General features: G+C 40.1%; 1 long non-coding RNA gene across 1 annotated transcript; it reads right to left on the reverse strand.

The window, feature by feature from the left end:
• Positions 1 to 4,057: 4,057 nt before the first annotated feature.
• On the reverse strand, positions 4,058 to 5,010 carry LOC115361841 (uncharacterized). Its single transcript, XR_003928459.1, has 2 exons — positions 4,610 to 5,010; positions 4,058 to 4,567 (listed from the first exon to the last, which is right to left on the reverse strand). It is a non-coding gene; the product is annotated as an uncharacterized LOC115361841 (long non-coding RNA).
• Positions 5,011 to 10,925: the final 5,915 nt, after the last annotated feature.

Raw genomic sequence — 10,925 nt, forward strand, 5'->3', positions numbered from 1 at the left:
TTCAATGAATCATTTTACCAACACGCACTATGACCTTACAGTTAGTGGCATTGCCCAAAAAAGTGTCATCATCAAAGCGGGGTCTGTAAAAACAGAGGGGAGCATTGGGCATTGAATCTCCATACCTATGAGACATCATTCCTTTAGAAACTGTAGCATTAGTCACATTATAAAATGTTGAAGGGTCACGATAGATAAAAGTTGAAGTGACATTCAGGGCTGGGAAGTAAGACACCCACGTGGAGCGATTCCTTCCCACAGTTACATCTTGCAATATAGCAAACACATCCGTGATATAGGCTGGATGGGGGACCAGAATAGGGCTTTCTGGCACTCCATGCGGCCTTATGGACAAACATAACAACTACTGCCATTTGTGAGTCGGTTAGAGATTAACATTACAGACTTATACCAAGAATTGTCCATAGGTTCATGATGATCAATATGATAACGTTTAATTTTTTAACACCAATGGAGGAGTTATAATTGCTACTGAAGCAAAAAATGTCAAAAGAAACAAAAACAACCACTTCATCTTGACCAGCCTGGTGTGACCTAAATTGCTGAGTGCACCGTTGGTTTCTTCACTGGCATTGAGACGGCTAGTTCCTAATGATTCTAACCCCCTTTGTAGCCAGACTTATTACACTCAGCAGGTTGTCACCTAGGTTTTAGTCAGACAAAAGATGTTGTTTCTTACAGTGAGATTGGTGTATCTAGCTGGGTCTTTCAGCTATCTTTACTGTCATGGGTGTGGTCAGCAGCACTTGATATGGACCTTCCCACCGCGAGGATGACCAAGCCTTCCTTTTGATGACTTTGATCAGAATCCAATCTCCTGGCTTCAGCTTTGAGTCAGCTTCTGTAGGGATAGAATCAACAGGAGACTGGCAAACGATTAGCAATCTCAACCTCGTTATGCTGCAGCATTTTCCTCATATAATCAGCTATTGTCTGTTCTTGATTTTGTTCTGGTGTAAGCACACTCCATTATGGTAATCTAAATTGTCTACCATACAGTATCTCAGTATACAATTTTACTAAATCCAAATAATAAATCAAGTTTTTTTTCCCTGATTCAGCCCTACATTTCCTAAGTTAATTTTTTATTGTTCCATTATATCTCTCTACCAGCCCTGCACTTTGAGGATGGTAGGCACGATAATTCTTTAAATCTATCTGTAGTCTTGTTCCCACATGTTCTATGATTTTGTTTACAAAGTGTGCTCCATTGTCACTATATAGCGTTCTGGGGATGCCATATCTAGGAATAATTTCTCTACACTATGCTTTGGCAACTGTCAGGGCGTCTGGATTTTCCGTGGGGAATATCTCTACCCATTGACTAAACATATCTATCATTACAAGGCAATATTCTTTCCCTTCACATTTATTAAGTTGTATAAGATCCAATGCCATAGCTTCAAATGGTTCTGTGGGCATTGGGAAAGCTCCTCGTTTTGGTTTCAGCCGTCCCTGGGTATTGAATTCTGCACATATGTGTCATCTTGCTACAAAATTCTTTGAAAAATTTGTGAAACCGTATGCTGTGAATTTACTTAATGTAAGGGTATTCATCCCTCCTGTCGAACCATGGCAAGGACTGTGGCTCAAAACACACGCCCATCTATGCGTATACATATAGATTTTTAGGGAGAATAGTTTTTTTTTCTCAGGAGAGAAGTAAATACCATCAACAATTGAAGCACCATGAGACAACCAAAAAGATCGTTCAGACTCAATGGAATCTGTGTCAGAAAAGGCTATACTGTAAGGGGGTGAAAGTGAACAATACTAGCAGATGCCTGAACGGCCATTGAAGCAGCAATAACAGCCTGGAAACATACTGGGAACGCTAAGGTGACAGAATCTAATTTAGAAGAATAGTATGCCAAGGGTCTCAACTTGTCACCATAAGACTGCAACAGTACTGATGACATGTGACCATTTTTACAATACACCATTTGAACAACAATTGTTGAACAGTTGTTTGGTGCATGGTTTAGGTGCATTAAGAATGACTTGTTTACGTTTAGGATCTATGGCTTTTCCGTCCGCACTAATGTTGTGACCCAAATATTTAACTGTAGGACGCCATAGCTGCAATTTTGCTTTATTGACTTTGCGCCCATTATCAGCTAAGAATTTTAGCAAGGCTTTCGTGTCAATTTGACATGCTTTTTCTGTAGGGGAAGCTAACAATATGTCATCAACATACAGCAGTAATTGACTAACACAGAGTGGTGAAAATTTAGCTAGATTAGATGACATCCATTGTGAGAAAATGGTGGGAGATTCACAGTAACCTTGGGTTGAACATGTGAACATCCACTTCTTTCGTTTATGAAGGCAAACCAGAATTGACTGTCGGGATGCACTGGGATGGCTGCTTTCTTTACAGGGAACAGGTGAATCAGGGCAAGGAACTATAACACCTGCCTTTACTAACACATCTATAGTATCTGATATGCCTTCTTCAGCATCTCTTTTTAGGGGATATTGTTTAACACATGGCCTAAAAGAAGTCTTTGGTGTAATTTGTACCGGTGTTGCACCTTTTATCAAACCAACATCAGCGGGTCCAGAGGACCACAAGTTTGGATTTATCTCAGTCAATCGCTCTTCCTCCTCAGAGGACAAAATCACTTCTCAACTTTCTGATATCAAGTGGGTTGCAGTTTCCACTCGCATGCGCCAATTGAGGCGTTGTTTGTACAGTCCATATGTGGGACTGTAGAAAATGTGAGTCTCCACAGGGTGCCAATCAGTGGCAATTTTTGTCTGACACAGGAGACGGTAAAGGTCTCTCCATTCTGCGTTGGGGTTACAAGTAAGAGACACATGTGGAGGTGCATGTTCTCTGTACAGGAGCTGCTGTGCGTTAGTTAGTGAAACTGCAACCACAGAGTTTCTGTGTTTGTCCCACACCATGTCTGTTAAACTGAGTTGTAGATCTGTCAGCTGAGCAAGTTTAGCTTATATTTTTTATCTGGTTCACCAGAAGTGTTTTTCTGACATGGATGGAACACGTGCATCTGCCATTTCTATCAGTGTGCATGGGATGTCACTGACTGTTGAAGCACACAAGTCCAAAGTGTAAAAATATTGGGGCTGCCCTTCCATAACAAAAACGTCTTCACCGTTGTTTACTTGTTTAACTATCAGGCCCTTGAGTGTGGGAAGCAAGGCCAAGCTCAGTTCGCACATTGTTTGTCTGCTCAAAAGATTAACCGGGCAGCTGCTAGAATATAGGAGTGTCTTTGTGCTTGACCAGTAAGGTCATCCTTCATAAACATGTTATGTGTCAGAAATTCCTTCGACATCAGACCATTTGCTGATCTGTCCCAGACAAAATCATTTGACAGTTTATCTGAGAACCAGGGATCATTCACCACTATTTTATCAGCTCCAGAATCACAAAGAAAGGTGATCAGCTTATCCATTGCATAGAGGTCAATAGTGGGTTTTTTGTTTTGTTGTGTTTTTTATTATCAATGCACTTCAGATAAACCTCCAGTTCAAACACTTCCATGCTCTCCTCATTTTTTCTTCCCTGCATTTCCATTCTTTCCTTTCCTTTCCACCTACAGCACCTTTAAGCGCATCCAGCTCTGCCTGTGCTGCCGCAAAAGGTGGTGGCGAGGCAGTAAGGGGGAGACGTGGCACGTCTCTGTCCTGCCTGTTGCTGTTGTTGCCGTTGTGCTTGTTGTGACGGTGCTGAAGAATTACAACAATAATCTTCATCATACTGCTTCCTCTTTCCACATTTGTGCATATTTTAGTCCATACTTTTTGCTTCTTTTCATCTGTCTACTCCCTCTGTATATTGTCATATTCATTACCATCTGTATATTTCACATCTCATATCTCTTTTTCTTAGGTTAGCCCTTATTGTATGTTTTAGTTTTTAGTCTTTATAGTCTCTATTGTATATTTTTAGCCTTTAATCTTTTTTATTTAACTTTATTGTATGTTTCTACTGTTGCTGCTGGAACACCAGAATTTCCCTGGTTGGGATCAATATATCTATCTATCTATCTATCTATCTATCTATCTATCTATCTATTTATATATCTATCTATTTTACATAGTCCAGCTATGCTGAAAGGTCACTTGAGTTCAGACCAACCATATTTTTTTCTGCACCCAATAATTTTTTTTTTCTTTTTTTACCAACAGAGTACAAGCAGTTACTCCGAGTTTCATTGAAATCATATTTCTTTTGCCACATGCTCAATTGTTCACAAGAGCCAGGGTAACATTTATGCATGTATTTTGCATCAGCCATCAGCTGAGGTTCAATCTTTTTACTGCCACTACTTCTCATATTTGCCAATGGAACGCCAACAGCCTACTTCAACAGTCAGCAGAGTCAGTTGACACCGATCAGGTTTACCCTCTGCCCGCTGCTTCGGCTGTCGCGAACCCAATCACTCATCAATCACACATCAATCACACCGTTCTTTGCTAGCTTTATCTTTAACGTGCATGCGCGAGGTTTGTCTTTAGAGACCTCCCTAATCAGGTCTTTACTAGGAGTGAGTAGCTTACCCCCCTGGGCAGCGACCTCTCACCCCGGAGTGAGTAGCTTACCCCTCTGGGCAGCGACCTCTCACTCAAGAACGGTTCACCCAAGAACGGTTCATGCGCGCGACCTCACAAACACACTCATACTCACTCAACTGGTGTCTCCTTAGGCAGGCAGGGTCTCGTTCACTGTTGTTCGGATCCCGTCACCCCACTGTTGGACGGAGGTGTCCTGGTTCAGCTGGCCTCTTTTTTCACCGAACTCTGCGGTGGAGGTCTTTCAGGTCCCAGACCAGACTGTGCACAGGTTTTTCAGCTTCACCAGTTCCTCCCCATCCTCCAGTCAGAGATGTTGGGATCCGGCTCGAAGGACCAAGTTGTTACTAAAATTCTGAGATCACCTCCTGACAAAGGAGACAGACAACGCCCAGTTGAGTAGTAAATTTTTACTTGCAAGGAGTGAGTAGCTTACCCCATTGGGCAGCGACCTCTCACTGAGGCACTTGTTCACACATCAACAGTTATCTATTCTATTCTAACAGGAAATGAATCCTTATATGGTAATATTCAACAATCCAGCTACAATACAAGGATACAAGGTCATATTACACTCTCACTTGGGTGAAGAGTGGAAAACTACTGTCTACACACTTCTATATAGTGTCATGGAAATAATGGTAATATAATGTAATTTTATAAGATTAAAATGCAATTTTTATAACACCCCCCATCCAATTTTTTGGTTGGAGGTAATGTTGTTTATCAAGTCTCTCTTAAGTGACAAAAACCTCTTAACTGTCTGAGAACACATAATCAGGACTCAGGTGGCCAAGTACGTGCAAACTCATGAAAAACCAAACAAAACATGGATGTCTAGGTTAATTTAGACCTACTTATTAATACAGTATCATTAATTAAAAAGATTTTGACCATCATGCAAGCCAAAACATCTTGCATGATGGTGCTTGAGTGCTCAATGGATAAATATTTCTTTGTAGCTTTCCGTGAGGATGAGTAATATTCACGAGCACTGAAGTATTGGTTGTATATAATTTCAGTTAACTCCTGCACATTAGAAAAACTGCAATAATAGCACTACATTTTAAGCAGTAACTCGTTACACTGCTGTATTATGTTACTCAGATAAATAATATTATTAGGCTGCATAATGCATTATGTAACCCAATTCCCCCAATACTGATCATTTGCAGTGTCTGAGACATTACTTATTTACTTATTTAATGTAACTGGTGCCCACTGGTGTGATTGCAGCCTTTGCCCCACCATTTACATTCACTGCACCACCCAGATGTGTCAAGGTGGTAAAATTGGGCAGTTCTCGTTCACCAAACATGACTGGTGGTTGGTTTCTGATATTCAGTCTCATAATTTCTGGTATTTTTGATGTTGTTCAGTCCAATTTGTCCTTCATGTTTTCATAGTCTGTTAGTTTTCTCTTGTATGTGTTGATGGGTATGAGAGAACATAACAATATCAAGAGTAAAGTCCAGGTCTTCAAGTATGGTGAATATTAGACCACAATATACCATTATTCCTCAGCATATCATTTGAGGCATTCTACACAATATTTATCCATTCCTACAGTCAGAAAAAAATTGGAGACAGTATTTTTTTAATGCACCTTGACATCATCTCAGATGTTTAAAATGGTTTGTCTTCTTATTTTCAGATAAATTGTGCTTGCATCAGGTGACACTATACACTATACAAAACACTGTACAGTTTATTCCATATTCTATGTTATATGTTTGCCGGGCAAGCATTTGCTCAAAGCCTCTCTGTGACAATCTAGTGGTTGTGTTCACCAATGCGCAAACACCTTTCTGATGTTTGAGTGTCTGTTGGATTGTTGATTTTTGATTTGTTTTTGTCTGTTTTTTTTTTTTTTTTGTCATTTTATAATATATAATTAGTAAGTCCAGATGAACCTGTTCTAATAATACCACAGTTGTTCATTTATATTCTCAGATCACCAATAAGCTGATGTGGACTGTGGCTGCTGCAAGGAAGTGGGAGAGACCAAAACTGAAGGTGCACTTCAGCAGGTGGCTGGATCTCATTGTTCACTGAGACATGTGGCACTTCACGTGGCATCTGGCAGTAGAGTGCACCACTGACACCCATCGACTGTACCCCACCTTCATGGCATGCATGTCACCATGCATTTTTGAGTGGGATGCAGATGATGTGGCTCTGCTGAGAGGGGCTGAGAGGGTGCAGCTGATGCAGAAAAACAGACCGGTGGTGACCGAGAGGGAGATGGACCGCCACATCACCAAGACTGAGCTGGTGATGCAGAGCAGAGCATTCTCCTCCTTGATCAGCTCTTAGGGGAGCTCATGAGCAGCAAAGGGAATGACTGGCTCAGTGTCCCTCTGACTGACACTGTGTGGATGCAGCACATCTGACGGACCCAGAAACAGCATGTGACAACATTCAGTCTTCAGGTGTGCCGCTTTACACAGAGACCAGAAGAGTCCCCAAGGGAAGAGTGCAGCGGAAAACCCACCAGTGTACCAGGGGCTCCATTCATTCCAGGATTGTGCTCCTTATCCATGGTGTTTATAATTTAATGTCTGTCTTTATGATAAACTGTTGTCAAATAAAAATTCTTCCCCCCGGGTTTCCTGAAGATGTCAAACGTGTGTTTGTGGTTCAAATCTGCTGCCGTGGTCGTCAAGCGAGGACGTTTGTTCACTATGACCGAGAAGCCGAGACAAAAAGAAATCTAGAAAATGGATTTGTGGTTGACGCGTAGCAGCGATACAGCAGAAAACAAGGAGAAAGAAGTGAGAAAGAAGCAAAAACAGAGCTGAAAACATATCCCCAGGATCAAGTTGTTGCTTCAGACACTGAAGGTGTTCTGGTCAGGGGGTACTTGGCTGAAAACAAAGAAAAAATTTCAAAGGGGATGCATTATTGAAGAGCATTTCAGAACCACTGCTCTATGTGCCAGCCCCAACAAAATTATCTCAAAAATGAATTCATAAACATTCATTTCAGCTGAAGAGACAAAGCAAACCAATGTGCTTGTAACTATAACTCATTAGAACCAGTGATTTCTGACATGATATACCTTTCATCTTTGCTTTTTCTTGTAAAACACCACACCACATGGCACAGTAGAGCTACAACTATTATGATTTGCATTACAATACAAGTTTGTTAGTTTATTATTTTATTGATACAGAAGACATGGGGCTACGTTTTTGTTGTTTACTCCTCACCCTCAAACAAGAGCACATTTGTTTTCCCCAAGATAAACAATATAACATGTAAACAGGTTGTGTGAAGAATGATGAATGAGAAGAATGACATGTCCTTGTACAACTCATGGGATTTCTAAACTGAAAAATGCACAGTGGTCAAGCTAAAAACAAGGCTGTTTGTCTTAGCTCCTGAAATGTTAGCATTCTGGACATACGTGGTTTTCAATGATTTCAACGATATATAATTTTTTAATTCTGTGATCACGTAAGACCGTTTTTACCTCATATTGCTCTTCAGCTCTCATCCTCTCTACACATGCTTCGGTGATGTCACACTGACCCTCCCCCAGCCTCTCCATTGTCCAATCATCAAGGGGAACCTGCAGCACAGAGCTCTGACAGAGCATTGATGCTTCTTTAAAAAACTGTGCTGATCACAGTGGAAAAACTGTTAGCTGCAGAAGTGTTTATTGTTACTTAATCACAAACCTTGCATCAAAGGCACAAAATGTGCAAGAAATAAAGCTAAGAAAACTACAATAAATGCAATTTACCATAATTTGCGAGTAATTGCCGGTCCCCGCAATGGAGGAAGGCCTGTCACGCTCACAAATCACGCTCACAGTATACACAACTTTAGGGGCACTGTTCTGCAGCTGACATTGTGATGTCCTGATTGCAGTGTCCTGGATTCAAATTTCAAGTTTCAAGGGTCAAATTCCCTGTAATATCATAATGGTCTGCAAAAAACCTTTCTAGTCATTATTCAGCACTAATTATAACTCACCATTTTCAATTCACTTCCTCTCCCTGGATGACACCCAGGACACGGGGCCTCCTGTTCCTCTGGTCATCCACAAGCTCATCGGTTTTACTTATATGGATCTTCAGATGATTATTGTTGCATTGTGTGATGAAGCTCCCCATCAGTCCTTTGTACTCCTCTGTAAAAGTAATCTCTAAGTGAAGACAGCGTGTTTCTCACTGGAAATTATCAACTGAAATCATACAGGTCTATATCATGATTGTTTCCATTGTGCCAAAAATACACTTAATACCTTTTCTTAACTGCCTTCAAAGACTTCACTACAAACTCTGACATCAGGGAAAAATGAAATATTCTAAGTTGCAGCTTTCAATGGGATTTCATGTAAGAAATTAAGATTGAATCCCCAAATGTTATTCATGTGAACAACGTTAATGTGATTTTGCATGGTTCAGTTTTATTTTGTCACTTTGGCATCTCTTCAAAGCTTGAGACAAAAGAGCCAAAGATTGCCTTGATTCTGGGGCAGCTAAACTGAGCACCACAATGAAGTATGAAATATCAAGGTCATTTATATTTGAAACAAAGTCAGTCTACACAGTCACCTCAATCCATTGCATCTTGTTTTAAGTCTTCCAAGATTTTTTGTGCTCCAGCCCAACCCTGGAGCACCTCATCCCACGCAGGGTTACATATTTTCATGACACTTTCACCGGATCACATGTCAAAGATCAGGCCTGGGAGAACGACACCAGGACGTTAATGGAGGTTGTCTGACTTGTTTATTTTACCAGTTTCCTGATTACAGTTCAAATGTAGCATGTAACCATTTCATATCTTATAACATCTCATTTACAAAAAGTTCCCTTCACCTTGTTCATTGTTCTTCTCTATACTTACTTTGGGTATTGCACTGTCAATCACTGCCTGCTAGATTTTTTTTCTCTGTTGATGTTTCCTTGAGTCCAACCTTGTTCTCAATTGACCCTTCTACTTCTTTAAGATACATTAGTGATGAGTTGTAAGCTGCCCCTAAGGCTGGCTGCATGTCTCACACATGGATACTTCAGCAGAGAAGACACTTGGGCTTAATTAGGGGCTGTTAAACTGACAGTTAATGGGAAGAGTTGAGATGGACACCAAATGAAATATATTCATCTGGATGCTGTCTATTTTCTGGCCCATATCTGATAGCACCACCATGAATTAAGAAATGATAAAAACCTCATCGGTGTGATAAACCAGCTTTACATGGGGATACAATATCAGCACGCACACAATCTACAATCCGTTTTCAGTGAAACGAGAAAAACTGAGCTGAAGAAAAAATTCACACATGAATGTGATGGCATCTCACAGTGGATATCTTGCATCTTAAATGTCATTGCTGTTGCTGTTCCAAAACCAGATATTATTTACCCATCGCAATTCATTAAGGAAGCAAAAGGAGAAAAATACTATGGGTTTTCTGGTAAATCTCGGTCAGCCAAACAACAAGCCTAGGTCAGCAAAGAAACCATAACCATAACATCTGCACACACAAATGATAATGTTTGAACAGATAAATGTACTCTAATATGTAAGATGATTCTAAAATCTTCACTGAACTGACGTCAATTTTTTTTTTTTTTTTCCCGTCAGTTTAGGAATCCTCTTTTCAAATCAAATAATTAAACTTTTCACTGCAGGTATGAAATCTGGCCAATGAAGAATGTGATGGGATTGTAAACTGACAGCTTGAAGGTAGTAAATTGCTAGTGACTGATGATAAACTTGTATTATCTCTGGTCCCATGAACCCATTAGTCTAATGTTTACCATCTGAAATTTTATTTGATACAGTGGAAACTGAAGAGTCTGTCATTCACAAACTTGTCAGACATGATTTCATAAAAGTGATCTTTTTAAATATTAATAGTCTTCATTAAAATTTTGTTATGTGATTCAGGATGTATTTTTAAAAAGAGGGTTTTTGGTTAAGCAAAGGTCCAAAGCAGTCAGAAGGATCAACAATCCAGTTCTTAGCTATTGAAAAATCATATTTCTGTTATAGTTCAAAAATGATTCAGTCTGCTTTCTTTGTCTGTGCTTTTTCTAAATTGTGTTTCAAAAACAAAAAGTGTTATCGATTGCAGAGTTTTACACCTGATCTCACAAGGAAATATGGACTTTCATGATGGATCAGGTTGGGGAGAGTACAGCTTGAGGAAAAACTTACAGGACAAGTGGGCCTTGAGAACTTGGCAGAGAAATACTGACAGTATCACTAACACAACTCTTGTGGAAAAAAAAAAAAGGCAAATAAAGCTAGACTATATATAGGTTTTGGATTAGCAGCCTAAAGGCATGTGCATATTTGCCAGTGTGAGAATGGACATCACCGTGGTTTGTCAGCTGCTGCTG

This window comes from Myripristis murdjan, chromosome 7 (genome assembly GCF_902150065.1).
Source record: "Myripristis murdjan chromosome 7, fMyrMur1.1, whole genome shotgun sequence".
NCBI lineage: Eukaryota > Metazoa > Chordata > Actinopteri > Holocentriformes > Holocentridae > Myripristis > Myripristis murdjan.